At 33.1% G+C, this 13,086-nt stretch overlaps 1 protein-coding gene across 10 annotated transcripts in view; it reads left to right on the forward strand.

Annotated features, from left to right (window-relative positions):
• Window positions 1-13,086, forward strand: part of SOX5 (SRY-box transcription factor 5) — a 994,522-nt gene that overhangs the window by 266,676 nt on the left and 714,760 nt on the right. For all 10 annotated transcript variants that reach the window (XM_077870731.1, XM_077870732.1, XM_077870738.1 and 7 more), the window contains one exon: window positions 2,491-2,587. The gene's annotated coding sequence lies outside the window, so the exon portion shown is untranslated. The remainder of the gene's footprint in view (window positions 1-2,490; window positions 2,588-13,086) is intronic.

A 13,086-nucleotide genomic window follows, 5' to 3' on the forward strand; every position in this document is an offset into this window, starting at 1 on the left:
GATTTAATGGGTAGGTTGGACTTCCAGAAGGAAGCACAGCAGCAGTGATTAACCCTTTCTTCTTCGACTCCCTGCCCCTGTTATTTAACATGGTGGAGTAGCTGAGAAGGACTCTGGGGGAGAGGGACAGTTTGTCATCTGTCTTCCTTGCACAAATTTCAGCTGGTTTATTACTGACTCTGAATGTGATAGAACAGATCACTCTGGGTTGGTAAGAGTCGCCCCAGTTTGTTTTTATAAGGTAGTTTTTAAGTTGATGAATATAATTTATTTTTATAAAACCTAGAGCATATTTATTTAGAAAGTCTTAGAAATTTGAGATACTGTTTAGGTAGCTTATAGAATATGAAGGGATCAAGCTTACTTTTTTTTAAGGAACAATTTTTATTCCCAACTCTAAGAAAGGAGAGCTCATTGTGGTGCCATGCCAGTTATATCCTTTCTTAGGCAAGTTTTAAGTAGTATTAGTGAGAATGGCCATCACAGTAGTTTTTTAAATAGGGTATTTCCTGTTCTACAAATGCATAGAAAATTATTGGTTTACACAGGCATCTTTTCTGATAAAAGGATGACTGAAATATCCTTCCACTTCTATGTACAGAGCACTCATAATAATTCTAGTCAATTTATCCCAACTACTGTTACTACCACCTAAAAGGAGTTTTCTCTTAGGCTGCTTTGACAGTTACATTTTCCTTCTTATATATGAAAAAAATATATAATAGAGGTAGGAAATTTTTTTAAATTCTAATTATATTCTTATCGTCTGACATACTGACATGTTATGGTTGAATAAAATTATGCTGACTAAAGTTTGGCTTTCTCAAAAATTGACCTGACATAGAGAATATGATATCAACAAACAGTTTTAGAATTTTATATTTTAATTCAAGTTTTTCAAGTTCTGTGACAAAAATGTAAAAATACAGGCTCCCTCTTGTGGGTGAAATTACCACCTGTATATTTCTGTGTTGCCAACATACAGGATATGCAAAATATGTTTCGTTTTTAAGTAAATTCTGTGTAGTTTCTTTATTTGGTCAGATGTGACATTTCACTTAATTGAAAAAAAAGTAGAGTTTGGGGTATTTTTTTAGTAATATTTTTAATGAAAAGAAGTTTTTTTTTTTTAAATTAGTGGACTATGTGTAAACAACCTTTAATTTTACTGCAGCAGTGTAATTTCTGATGTTCAAAATTTTTAATAACTTTTCTCATTTTGGAATACTCTCCAGTGGAATAATTAGCAAACTAATGAAATGAGATAGTCTTTTTTTTTTTTTTTTTTTTTTTGAGATTGAGAGAGAAAAAGAACGGGGGAGGGGGCTTAGGGAGAGAGAGAGAGAGAGAGAGAGAGAGAGAATATCAAGCAGGCTTCTTGCTGAGCAAACAGTCTCCTGCAGGACCCTGAGGTCCTGTCCTGAGCTGAAATCAAGAGTCAGAGGCATAACCAACTGAGCCACCCAGGTGTCCCAATAATGTGGAGTCTTCATCAATGTGGTGCCTTTTGGATTTCTGTGTTTATTAGCAAATTTCTGATACTGGAATGAAGTTAAATCTTGCCTACCCATCATGCTCCAGATAGATATCATAGGGTAATAAAACTATTCAAATGCTGTAAATCTTGTCATCAAAACTGAATAATCTACGGCATTGTAAGAATGAACACTGAAGCATTACTCAGCTCTTCCTGAATTACTGAGAGACTGAACTGGGACCAAGGCTGTGGGTACACCACCATATATGGATTCCCTGCTTTCAGCAGTATAATTCTTGGGAATTTCAGCTGAGTAGCAGAGACCATTTTTGTCTAGCCTGGGAAAATGGGTAACAAAGCCAGAGCTATATTCACTCATGTAAGTGGCAAGAACAGTATATCTGAAGTTGAAATAGGCAGCACAGTCGTAGAGATATATAGCAAGAAATGTGAATGTAGAGATAGCTGAATGACTCCCACTAAGCAGTTACCGTGCTGACCATTGCTGTCATACGTTTGAATGCAACCAAGGGAAGGACCTCTGAGGATACCTGAAGATCTCTCATAAATCATTCCAAGAACTAAGAATTTATCTTAATGTTGCCTGTCCTAAAGCATCCACAGGATGTTTACATGAAAAATAGATAAAACGAACAACTTCTTGAGGAGACTAATATATATGAATATAGGCACATAACATAATTTATATGCATACATGTTTTTAGACTAATTCTGGTAGCATTAAACAGTGTCAAATTAATGCTTTTTTCCCGTAAAATAACTATTATATTTAGATATATTTTATATACATGTATGTAAATTTACATATAGAAATTTATTTTGAAAACCTTGGAAAGAAACTTTGGAAATCTGCTTCCAAAAGTTCTTTTTTGTTTTTGTTTTTGTTTTTTGTTGTTTTTGTTTTTGTTCCAAAAGTTCTATGTTGATACATTTACTAAAATGGAACAATGCACTGTTAATGGTCTACTTTTGTGTTTTTTTTTTTTTTTTAGCATTCCTCTTGCTGATGACACAATTCCTGTGTGAATCTGTTTACAAGATTCTGAAAGCTGAACAGAGAATTTGGGCACTGCACTGGGTAGGAAAAAGGTATATTTATAAAATACGTAAATACACATCTTTGAAAAATTGAATACTATATTTGCTGTTTTACAAAAATGAAAATTTAAGTGCTTTCTCTTATTTTTAATTTATAAGTAAAATATATGACATGCATATAAAACTAGTACATAGTCTTTTATATTCAAGTGACAACTGGATTTGTAATTATAATTTGGAAACTCATTATGAAGGTAATGTCTCTAAACTGGCAGATGATAGCAACATTTCTTTTATTTTCATTTTCTTAATGAGATACACTTTTCTTGAAGTTGCAAAAGCTTTTTTTCTCCATTAAAAAGTGTTTTTAAAAACATTTGTTCCTACTTTTTAGTTGTTGTAAAAGAACTATTTTGGGTCACAAAGGGTAGGTCACCCATTTTACAAAAACTTCCATAGGCTATCAAGTACCCCAGAGTATGTTTTTGTAAACACATAAAAAATGCAATTTTACTCAAGCAAAACAGATATTTTCCAGGAATATTAGCAGAAATATTTAGTGGATATCTGTCAGTGCATTTATGAAATGCTTATTTGTCTTTTCAAAAAAGTTATACTCTGGGAACAGGAACTGAAAGTTTGACCACAGACCTAGTCTTGAAAATCCTTTTATATTCCAATGACTGACTATCATGTGGGTGACAGCAGAAAGATTCGAGGTAAGGGATTTTTTGTTTAGAGGTTGTCACTAATAAGATGGAAAAGGAATTCTTTCTGTTTATTCTTAAAAGGAATTCTAGAAACACGGTCTTTTGCATTGTGAACTAAAACTTATTTATTCACTAATTCACTCTTTAAAACAAAAAAAAAGATTTTATTTATTCATGAAAGACAGAGAGAGAGAGAGAGAGGCAGAGACACAGGCAAAGGGAGAAGCAGGCTTCATGCAGGGAGACTGATGTGGGACTTGATCCCAGGACTCCAGGATCAGGCCCTGGGCTGAAGGTGGTGCTAAATCGCTGAGCCACCTGGGCTGCCCCCACTAATTCACTCTTAAGAGCTTATGACTTACGTGTCTGAAACTTCAAGTTCATTGGTGAAAACCTTTAGAATCAATCATAGTTGTTATCTTATTTAAAAATTAATTGTTAAAACCTAAATTATATTCTTAAAGGATTTATAAATAAGACTTCATATATTTGCAGACAAATGAAATGATATAATATGGAAGAAAGCCTAGTGAGTAATGGATTTTTATGCTAACAGAAGTGGAATAAGTAACAAATGGATTATTGCAAATATGAAACTTCTGTAGCTTTACAAGTGAAAACACCAATATCAATATAATTAAAAGGCAAATGTAAATCTGGGCTACTTCTAATAATTTTGGCCAACATCACATGTAACGAGTTGTTCTCAGAAGGCACTAACATCTTAATTTAGAAAGATAAAATGTAAGAGCAAATAGTTAATGTGGAATGCAATTCTAATACAATACACTAATAAAAGAAATGCATGGTTATGGCTTACTTAGTATCTAACCAGTAAAAAGTGGTTTGGAATGATAATTTTTAAAAATTTTTAAAAAACCTTTTTTTTGATAATTTTTTTAAAAAATATTTTATTTGTTTATTCACGAGAGACCGAGAGAGAGAGAGAGAGAGAGAGAGAGAGAGAGAGAGAGGCAGAGGCACAGGCAGAGGGAGAAGCAGGCTCCATGCAGGAAGCCTGATGTGGGACTCAATCCCGGGACTCCAGGATCAGGCCCTGGGCTGAAGGGGTCACTAAACTGCTGAGCCACCCGGGTTGCCCGGAATGATAATGTTTTAATAAATGTGTGGGGAGATAGGCTTTCAATAACTGTTGGAAAGGGTTATATTTGTTCAACTTTCCAGGAAGTGATTTGGCCATCTCTGGTATTAACCCTAAATGTTAACAAAGCACTCTATGCAACATTTCTACCCCACCAGTTTGGAAAACATTTGGTTACAAGTAATCCAAAATAGTTTTTTAAATAGATGGAAATTTGTATTTTCTTTTTGTGAAATCTGTGTAGCCAGCTTAGAGCTTGTTGAGTGGTTCCCTGGTCATCAAGGACCCAGATCCTTCATCTCTTGTTCTGTTACTCTGAATATGAAACTTACCTAGTGTTTTAGAATATCCAGAATTGGTATTCCAGACATCATGTCCATGTGCTAGCAACAGGAAGGGAATAGGAGAAGATCATGCTCCCTCCCAAAAGAAAATCTTCTGAAAGGTGTTCACTCCCCTTCCATTTACATTCCATTGGCTAGAACATAGTCATACAGCAATGTCATACTTAAAGAAAAGCTTAAACCATAGTTTTTATTCTGAAAGATAAATCTAGGGAAGTTATAATGGTAGAATAATTAGAGAATAGATACTAGGGCCCAATTAATAGTATTTGGCAGTTTTATTTCCAGGAATCTAATGTAATGAAACAAAGAAAGAGACAAAATTTATATAATTATATTTATTCGTTTTCATATATTTATAATGGAAAGAATTTGAAATTGACTAAATTGTCCAGCAGTGGAGCAGTAGTTGAATAAATTTGACTGCATTTGTATTATACAGTCAATAAAATATTTTTAAAGAAATTTTAAACACACATGAAACTATGCATAAACAACCTATACTGAAGATATATTGTGTCTCTAAATTTATGTGTGTACATATGTACATGCACACACGTACACTCACTTATACATATGTTATAGATACATAAAAATAACAGAAAAAATACCTGAAAGTAGTACATCAAACATTATTAGCCGTAGATCATGAAATCATGAGCAGTTTTAATTTTCTTCCCAGTTTACACAATTTTTCAAATAATGAGTATGATTTCATACCAAAATTTGAAAATATAAGATGTATGGGATTCCAAAAGGCTTACCTAAGTTGTTTAGTGTTCCTGTTAAAAATACTAAATATGTCTATTCAAGGAGAAATGAATAAGGTTAGTACCCAACATTTTTTATTTTTTCCTGATGTCAGGTTTCAATAAGCTTTTCTTCTCAGTAGAGCCACACAATCACTCAGAAATCTTGACCACATTGCAACCAGTTTCCTCTTTTAGGTTAGGGCAGAGTGAGATACTGGGTTCAATGGCATGGGACAAACACATGAAAGTTGTTGGTAATCATGCCTATTTCAAAAAGGCAAAGAGCAAAACTTTAAAGACTTCTTTTATGTGTGAGTGAAAGAGGTTGAGTATTGTAGTTCTGGATTAAGAATGTTTCCTTTTTTGTGTGTTAAAGGATTTTAAAAAGTATTATGTTCAAAATATTAAAGGAGGTGCACCTGGGTGGCTTAGTGGTTGAGCATCTGCCTTTGGCTCAGGGCGTGATTCTGGAGTTTTCAGATCAAGTCCCACATTGGGCTTCCTACAGGAAGCCTGCTTCTCCCTCTGCCTATGTCTCTGCTTCTCTCTCTGTGTTTCTCCTGAATAAATAAATAAAATCTTAAAAATATATGTATTAAAGGAGTTAGAATTTAACTCAAAGCTAAGTGAAAAATCAAATCAGAGAGCAATTCATCAGAAATTCTTTGCAGAAATTAGAGTGAGAACATTTTCCCCCCTGAACCTAAGCTGACTTTTACTCTTTGGAATTTATAAGAGAATTATAATGTTGAGAGGCATAGACTTTAGAGACACATTGTTTGAATTGTTCCTGTTTGTACGACTTATGGCTGTCTACTGTTGGGGATATTCCTTAACCACTCATTCCTCATATGTAAAATGTAAATAATAATAGAAGACACTATGCCAGGGGGTGAATGGGTGATGGGCACTGAGGGGGGCACTTGACGGGATGAGCACTGGGTGTTATTCTGTATGTTGGTAAATTGAACACCAATAAAAAATAAATTTATTATAAAAAAAGAAGACACTATGCCCTGCAAATATTTATCACATGGACACTGGTGGACCTACACTGATTAAAGAAAATAGACTTTAAAGTCACAACCATTGTTAAAGATAGAATGACTTTGTAAATAACTGAAGTTTCAATTCAATAGGAAGATAAAATAATTTAAAATCTAAATGCCATGATAACATAATCTCAAAATATATTAAGGTCAAATTGTTAGAACAGCAAGGAGAAATAAGCAAACCCACAATAGCATTTTAACCCACTCCTTTTAGTAATTGATGGAATAAAGTAGACAGAAAAAAATCAGTTAGGATAAAGAGTTGAAAGACCAGCTTAAATTTGACATCATAGGCATATACAGAACCTTGCATACAACGGCAAAACATATGTTATTTTGAAGAATGCATGGAAAAATTACAAAATTTGACTATATGCTATGTCATAAAATAGGTCTTGACCATTTTCAAAAAATTGGAATTGTACCAATTTCACTAGAAATCAAGTTGCACATAAATGTAAAAATATATGGCTGGAAATAAGTTTCAAGATTCCAAAGAAATCACAGTAGTAATTTTAAATATTTTAAAAAACAAATTGAACTTCTTACATGTGACAATTAGAGAATGCCTGTAAGAAATGCTTACTGTGAAAAATCATATTTTAATAAATGTACTAGGAAAAAGAAAGATTGAAAATAAGGAGGCATCTCAAAAAAGTAAAAAACTCAAACTAATAAAAATAAGAAGTTAATTAAAGCAAGAGCAAAATTAACAAAGTGGGAAATAGTCATATGAAGAGGGCCAAGAAAGCCAGAAATTGATAGTTGCAAAAGATGAATGAATTTTCCAGTCCTCTCATGAGACCAATCTAGAGAACAAGTGATAAAGGGTAAATAACCAACATCAGGATTGACAAAGGAATCATCGTAACAGTTGTGTAAATATTAAACAGACAATAATGAATATTGTAAACTTCATGTTATCAACTTTACATTGGTAATTATGAAGAATTAGATAAATTTCAATTCCAAGAATTGATCAAATTCCTGGAAAATAAAATGTAGCAAAATTTACTCAGAAGGAAATGGAGAACCTGAATAGTTCTGTAGCTATTAAGGCACATTAAGTTACTAATCAAAAATCTTCCTACAAAAAATTCCAGACCCAAGTGGCTTCACAGACAAATTCAAGGAAGAAAGAAGTCTAATTTTACATAAGTTTTTTTCATAAAATAGAAGTGATATTTCCAAACTTACTTTATAAAGATCATGTAACCTTGATATCAAACTTGACAAGTATGATATGAAAAAGTACATTTATAGGCAAATTCTTCTCATGAATATAAATGGAAAAACCATCAACCAAATGTTACCAAGCCAAATTCAGCAATATATAAAAAAGATCATTAGTTATGACCAAGTTGGTTTATTACAGAAATTCTAGGTATGCTAACATGTAAAAAAAAATCAATCTAGGTAATACAGATTAAAGAAAAGTATCATATGATCATTTCAGTTAATACAGAAAACATTTAATGACATTCAACATCGATTTCTGATTTTTAAGAATTTTTAGAAAGCTAAAAATAAGAAAGCACTTCCTTAATGTGATATAAAATACCTATAGCAAATAAAAGTTATTAGAGTAAAAATTGGACGTTTTCCTTTTGTGATCAAGAACAAGACATGGATATTTTCTATCACTATGCCTATTTAGCATTTTTTCGGGTGATGCTAGCCAATGTAGTAAGGCAGGATAAAGAAATAGAGTTATTATTGGAAAAGAAACAACCAACTGTCATATTGGCAGATAAAATGAATTAAAAAGACTGATTAGCAAGTTTGATGCATACAATGCAATATACAGAAATGAACTGTATTTCTACATACCAGCATCACTTTTTACTTATTTTTTATTTTTTTATTTTTAGGATTTTATTTATTTATTTGGGAGAGGGAGAGCAAGCACAGGTCTGGGGCAGGAAGGGGCAGATGGAGAGGGAGAAGCAAGCTCTTCTTGCCTAGCAAGGTGCCCCACTGTGGGGCATAGTCCCAGGACGCTGGGTTCATGATCTGAACTTAACCTACTGAGCCACCCAGGTGGAAATGTAGTATCTCTATGGGGAAAATTGTGAAGCAAAAAAAAAAAAAAAAAGATGATTTATTTATTTATTTATTTATTCACGAGAGACACACAGAGAGAGGCAGAAACATAGGCAGAAGGAGAAGCAGGCTCCTCACAGGAAGCCTGATGTGGGACTCAATCCCAGATCCAGAGATCATGCCCTGAGCCAAAGGCAGATGCTCAACTGCTGAGCCACTCAGGTGTTCTAAAAATTGTGAAATTTTAAGAGATATTTTCAAGGCTGAAATAAATGATGTTCATGGATTAAAAGATCCAGTGTTACAGAGATACCCCTTACTGCCAAATTGATTTATTTTTTCTGCTTTCCCCACCACCCAATTGATTTGTAAGTACAGTGTAATCACAAAGAAAATGCCACCTGATTGTCTTGTCTTTGTTTCTATGTTATTTATTTGGATGGTTTTTAAGAGAGAGAGAGAGAGAGAGAGAGAATGTGTGTGTGTGTGTGTGTGTGTGTGTGTGTGTGTGTGTGTGTGGCGGGGGAATGTGAGAAGTTGATTCTAGTGAGCAAGACAAGTAGTTAAGACACTCTTGGAAAAGAAGGAATGGGTAGGAGTACTTGCCCTGCTGATATTATAAAACTGTTACTGAGAAGTGATATTGTGACGGAGGTAGACAAGTACACAAATAAGAGACTAGAGAACTCAGAAATAGACTCTTGCATCTATGGGAACTTTATTTATAATAAAGGTGCTTTTTAAATTGTTTTTATTTTTTAAAGAGTTTTATTTATTTACTCATGAGAGACACACAGAGAGAGGCACAAACACAGGCAGAGGGAGAAGGAGGCTCCATGCAGGGAGCCTGATGCAGGACTCCATCCTGGGACTCCAGGATCATGCCTTGTGCCGAAGGCAGATGTTCAACCGCTGAGCCACCCAGATGTCCCAATAAAGGTGCTTTAAAGCTATAGAAAAATAATGGACTTTTTAATACATGGTACTGGGAAAATTGATTATCCATGGAAAAAAATGAAATTTGCCTCACACCACATACAAAAGTCAATTTCACTTGGTCAAAGTCTAGATGTAAGAGGCAAAAAGAATCTAAGAGAACCTAAGAAAATAACTTTATGATTTGAGAGTAGAGAAAGAGAGTAGAGAAAGATCTCTTAAATGAAGAAAGCACACATCCTATATTATTTTAAAATAGACTTTATTTTTCAGAACAGTTTTAGGGTCAGAGTAGTATAAGTAAACAGAACAGAAATTTTTCATATACCACCTGGCACTCCCCAACATGTGCATAGCCTCCTTTATTAACGTATCCTACCAGCATCATATGTTTTACAGTTTATAATTGGCAACATCATTATTGCCCAGAGTTCATCATTTACATTAGGGGCTACATGATTTTGTTGTTTATCAGAAAGCACCATAAAAAGAGCGAGAAAAAAAGGAATGGAGTAGTAGAATAAATTTGCAGAACATGATTGACAAAGATAGTATCCAGAATAGATTTTTAAAAACTATAAATCGATGTAAAAATCCAATAGAAAATTGGGCAGAAGAAGAGATCCCAGTGGATAATAGTATGTCCAAATGTCCAATACTAGAAATTGTTTAATATCAGTAGTATTCAAGGAAATACTAAATTAAACTTATAATAAGATCCCACTACATGTGCTTCAAAACAGGATAAACAAAAATGGCTAGCAGGTCAAAGCATTGGCAAGGGTGCAGAACAACAACTGTTTATACAGTGCTTGTTGAGCTATCAATTGGAGCAACCACTTTTGGGTACAATATGTAGTAAAGTTGAAATTTATATCCTCTGCTCAAGCGAGGAATCCTAGATATATATGTCCCAGAGAATTATGTCCATATGTATTTTAGAAGACATGTATAAGAATGTTCACATGAGAAATATTTGTGTTTCCAAACGTTTGACATAATTATCAAGATAGAAATGTATAGAATATTCACAGAATAAAATATTGAAAAGCAAAGAAATACTACTACAAGAGCCAGGGAGTCTTAATCTCTAAGACTAACAAAAGAGGCTGAGCTGAGGGAGGAAGTATTTTGCTGAGGGAGAACTTCTGATTATGGGAGAGTGCCAATAATGTCCTATGTGGTGGTTACATAGGTGTGTGCTTACTTTACTACTTCGCTTTACTACTAAATTATGTACATCTACTCATAATAATTAAGTGTTAAAATAATACAGCAAATAGTTTTGATAGGTTTTAGTTATTTCTTTAGCGGTGTATTATATTTTAGGAGGGAAGAATACAGTTGCAAACTGATACACCTTTGAAAATTTGGTAAAATCATTTAAGATGCTTGTAAAGAATTGGAAATGAAGAATAATGGGATAGCAAAATAAGCATTCATTCTTCCTAGTACTTGTTCCAAGAAATGTAATAAAGGATTAAGATATTACCATTAGATTGCATAGAAGCAAAATGTTTTCAAACTATAAAATTATCGTTACTTTATTTATATATATTTTAACATACATTGTAATGTTAAAATATCCTTTTGCACATATCAACAATACCCCCCCCCATAAAAGGCTTCATTGAATATCAGATTTTATATTCCATTAACTAAAAGTGACACAAGAAAAACAAACACTTTACATAGGTATTGTGAATCGAAGATTTTGCAGAGGTAAATTGAGGATAGTAGTTAGTTATACCATTGATGGCAATTATTTTTGTTTTGCTTATCTCTTTCCTGTATCAACATTATTTTAAAATGTCACTGCATTTACAGTTATTTGCTTTAACCATTTAGTTAGTTAATAATTTGTGATCCTAATGTTATTTGTACATGCCTTTTAGTCACCTTTCTCTTTTACTTGCAAATAAGCAAGCTCTTTGCTTTAACTATTTATCAAATCCAATCACTTTTTTCCCTCAGTCACCCTAATCTAGATAGTAAAACTCTTTATTGCTTGAAAAAGGAAAATAATCCCAATATATTGCAAATTGTCAAGTGAGTTCTTTATAATTAAAGATTACTCTGCAATATACAATTTTTAAGGCATTTATCCCGACAGGGTTCACTGGCCTTTGAGAATGAGCCACTTTGTTGACAAATCTATCATCTAAATTGTACAACATTAATGAGAACTCTGAGCAGCACACTCTTACATTTTAATGTAGGTGGCAGTTTAAGGGGAAAAAACAACAACAACAGAAAGCCACCACCAAAACAAAATGCTGAATGTGATTGAAGTTGATTTTGAAAAGGTCTGCCACCTGTGGATAAAAATGTGCATTACTCCAAACACATAGTAATTAAGAAGACTGAAAGGCCATAGGAAAATCCAGTGACCCTCTGAAATAAAAACACTGGTTATTATTTTAAAAAGAAGAAGAAGAAGAAGGCAGATTTTCGTAGTCATATAAATACAGGGCTTATGATACTGCTATAACTTGCACAACTAACTGTCCATGCTCTATAACCTCATCCACAGTTTGATAGTACCTTATGGTAGAACTGGTTCAATGCTGGTCTTTTATTTGAAATCCTTGTTTATTAATTAATAACTCATTATGTGATTATATATTTCCTGAACAGCATCACATTTCTATGTCTCATTCTTTTCCATAACACTTTACACATCATTGTAGATCATATCTCATTGTTGCACCTTTGATATGCTGAATGTCTCCATTTTGATAAACTTTGGGTTTAGGTTCCTCAAGTTAATGAAATGTCATAAGTAAAAACACATGAAAAGCATGGTAATAGCCTATTTAAATCTAATGGCACTGTACTTTTATAATTTTTTCCTTGACTCAAAATTATTTGTTTAAATGTCTGATTATACTTGATCATCCTCATGTTCTACTTACAAATATCTAATATCCATCTGAATAGCTTTGCATAAAGTTATTAAGCTTATTTTCTGGGTGTTTCAAATATATGTACATATGCACTGGAGGAATTTTATTAGCACAATTTGAATTGCAGAGTTCATTTCAAAATGTACATCAATTTAAGTAATATAATGCAGTCACGTAGAGATACTCCATTGTACTGGTCTTGGAACAAGATATTGCTATTTGAGTAGCTAATGTTGATGTACTTGAAACAGCCCTAAAACACTAGCCTGGTAGAAAATAATGGTCTATGTATAATTCCTATAATTCCTTTGGCTATGGCTCTCCACTTCTTGATTGATAAAGAATGATGAATGAGAATCATTCAAAAGTTATAGGAAAATTAGAGTTTATTACTTTTTAAAGTTAGATGATAATATATATCTTAACAATTGTAACAATGGAGCATTGTTCTCTTATTCAGCAATTGTTTTTAATTAAGAGAATTTTTCCTTCCAAATAAAATAATGCATGAATTGTTGACCAAAAATTTTTTAAATGATGTATGTGAGCAAGTGGTTGCTTATTTGTGTGTCTTTCTTTAGAACACTAAGCAACAAAGCAGTTCTGACAATAATAATTTAATTTGTGAAAAAACCTTGAACCAAACTGTCTCCATAGAACTTTTTCATAATTAGGTTATACATCTTCTCAATGGAAGAAGTCTTG

This window comes from Canis aureus, chromosome 25, assembly GCF_053574225.1.
Source record: "Canis aureus isolate CA01 chromosome 25, VMU_Caureus_v.1.0, whole genome shotgun sequence".
Lineage (NCBI taxonomy): Eukaryota > Metazoa > Chordata > Mammalia > Carnivora > Canidae > Canis > Canis aureus.